Source organism: Chiloscyllium punctatum, unplaced genomic scaffold, assembly GCF_047496795.1.
Source record: "Chiloscyllium punctatum isolate Juve2018m unplaced genomic scaffold, sChiPun1.3 scaffold_862, whole genome shotgun sequence".
NCBI lineage: Eukaryota > Metazoa > Chordata > Chondrichthyes > Orectolobiformes > Hemiscylliidae > Chiloscyllium > Chiloscyllium punctatum.
In genome coordinates this window covers 32501-35000 of record NW_027310596.1, presented here as the reverse complement: position 1 = coordinate 35000, position 2500 = coordinate 32501, and the positions used below count along the sequence as shown (strand labels likewise).

Below are 2500 nucleotides of genomic sequence, written 5' to 3'. Positions count from 1 at the left end.
CCACGGCGGGAGGCGAAACTCGGAAGTGCCGGCTGCTTACTCGAGCGGAAGGGTCAGCCTGATTCCTGCCTTGCCGGAGGCCCGGTCGCGGGGGTGACGACCCGCCGCCCGGGACGTGCGAGGCACCAGCAGACAGAGACTGCCCGACGGTCAGAGAGAGGGAGAGAGGAGTGCCGAGGCTCAAGTGGCGAACGGTCGCGCAGGCACGCCACGCACATCGATCGCCAGCCGCGGAACGGCACGGCCTTCAGTGGGGCCGGCGGGCGACGCCGCTCCTGAACCCAGCGGCCCCGAGTCGGACGAGTTGAGGAAGGCACGCCGACGGTGACAGGGTACGGAAGACACAGCGGTGGCCTTCTGGCGACTTGGCCCCCGACAGCCCGACGTTCCGCCGTCCTCCCGATGGCCAGGAGGACCGTGCGGGGGTCGGCCGACGGCGTGGTAGGTGTGCCTGCACGGTGACGGAGCACACACCACGCCCGCCAACCCCTCCGTACCTCCCGAGACCGGTGGCAGGACGGAGCGGAAAACGTGCGGACTGAACGGGAGAGCCAAGAGCCAGCGATCCACGCGCGTGCGACCGTCCAAGTCACAGCGTTCGACGAAAACCTCCTCCCTCGGCCAGGCACTCGGCGCCAGCAGGGGAGACAGGATCAGACGCCCCGCCGGCCACTTAAGGCCGAGGACGAACCACGAGACGGGCGGCTGCAGCAGCGGGCGGCCTGCAGCTCCCAGCACTCTCAATCGATCAACCATCGAGTCGGGTCAGCGTGTCAAACCGGCGAGCTCCACGGTCAGGCCGGCGGCGCACCAGCACCGGACCTCCGCGGCTCCCTTCACTCTTTCCACTGCCAGCCAACCGAGAGACGGACCCAATGCGGACGTGCAGAGCTTAGGCAGACCCCCCACTGGAGGCTCAACACTTCGTGGCAGCTCCGTGTCCCAGAGACCAGGAGGGTTGGCACACACACACAGTGTGAACCACCGACAGCCATTCTGGGACCGGTGACAGCCGTGCTGGCCCCACTGCCACGACACAGACGGACGCCAGGCCGCGCTCCCCGGCGGGGGGATGGCGTCGAGCCTGACGAACGGAATGTGCAGGGTGGGGGGGAAAGGCCAAGCGCTCCGACGCCGGAGGGCTCCGGAGTCTGAACTTAGGGGGACAAAGAGGACGGGTCCTCTGCGACACCCCAGCCGCGCTCTCGCCAGCCAAGGCGAGTGCGATTGATTGCCAAACGACCCTCAGACAGGCGTGGCCCCGGGAAGAACCCGGGGCCGCAAAGTGCGTTCAAAGTGTCGATGATCAATGTGTCCTGCAATTCACATTAATTCTCGCAGCTAGCTGCGTTCGTCATCGACGCACGAGCCGAGTGATCCACCGTCAAGAGTTGTCTGAGTTTGTTTTAGGTCTCTCCCTCGCCAGAGGAAAGCGACCCGGACCGCACATACGCTCCCCACCTTGAGCTACAGCCACCTGCACGCCGGCGTGCGGGCGGAGCAGGGTGGCGTGAAGCGATGGGGAGCACCATCCTGGTGCGGCCCGCAGAAACATACGTCTATTGGGGGGAGGAGGACAGGGCGCCCAAGAGGCGATGCGTGCCCCAACGCACCGCAGCGACGGAGGCAGGATCACCGCCACCATGTCGCCCGCCTAGTATCACGAGGCGTGCAGCAGCTTTGCCCTAGGAAAAGCAGAGGCGGGAACGGGCACCGGCCATCGGTTCGGCAGCGTCACTGACGCGTGCACGTGGCGGCGTGTCGGCGAGCGGACTTCCTGCGAGGAGGCGGGGGCGGCACTCGCCCGAGCAGACGCCCGCCCGGCCCAGCCACCGCCGAGGTGGACTGGGAGTCGCGGCAACGGCTCGTCATACTCGTTCCCACACTCACAGCGCAGCTTGCCCGCAAGCCACCGACCACCGATCGACGCCAGGCGCCCCGACCGAGAGCGGGATCGCTCGTTCGCCCTGCTGGCAGTTCGCTGGGGATCACTACTGCACGGAGCTCGGAGACCGACGGGCGGCAACTCGAGAGTCTTTAAACCACCACCCCCATCCCGCAAGTGCAAAGAGGCTGTATACGCACAGACGGGTGAGGGGAATAGGTACCCCGTCGGGTTTGAAGGGAGCGTGACTAGATAGCAACGATGTAAACCCAGCCGATTTGGGAGCGAAAGACCGGCGCCTGCATCACCGGCTTCGTTTCCCGTGGCTGGAGAGTACACCGAAACCCTCCGTCTGTCGCGAGCTCCCGACGACGCGGTGCCGCCAAGCAGCAGGGCCGGACCTGGTGTGGCTCCCCTCGTCGATCACAGACCGGTCGGCACTACTGACGAGACGGTGGAACGGGCTTCGCCCCTTGTGACGAAGGGTGATGCGAACCCGCCCGCCCGCGTGCGTTCGGGGTGGACTCGGCAAACGGAGATTTGAAATCGGAAAGTGTCCTCCTGCCCCGCGCAGGTAGGCGCCCAACAGTTGTGGGGGGTTTGGCGGTGACCACG

General features: G+C 66.5%; 1 non-coding gene across 1 annotated transcript; it reads right to left on the bottom strand.

The window, feature by feature from the left end:
* Positions 1 to 1239: 1239 nt before the first annotated feature.
* On the bottom strand, positions 1240 to 1393 carry LOC140474168 (5.8S ribosomal RNA). The gene has a single exon (XR_011958881.1). It is a non-coding gene; the product is annotated as a 5.8S ribosomal RNA (ribosomal RNA).
* Positions 1394 to 2500: the final 1107 nt, after the last annotated feature.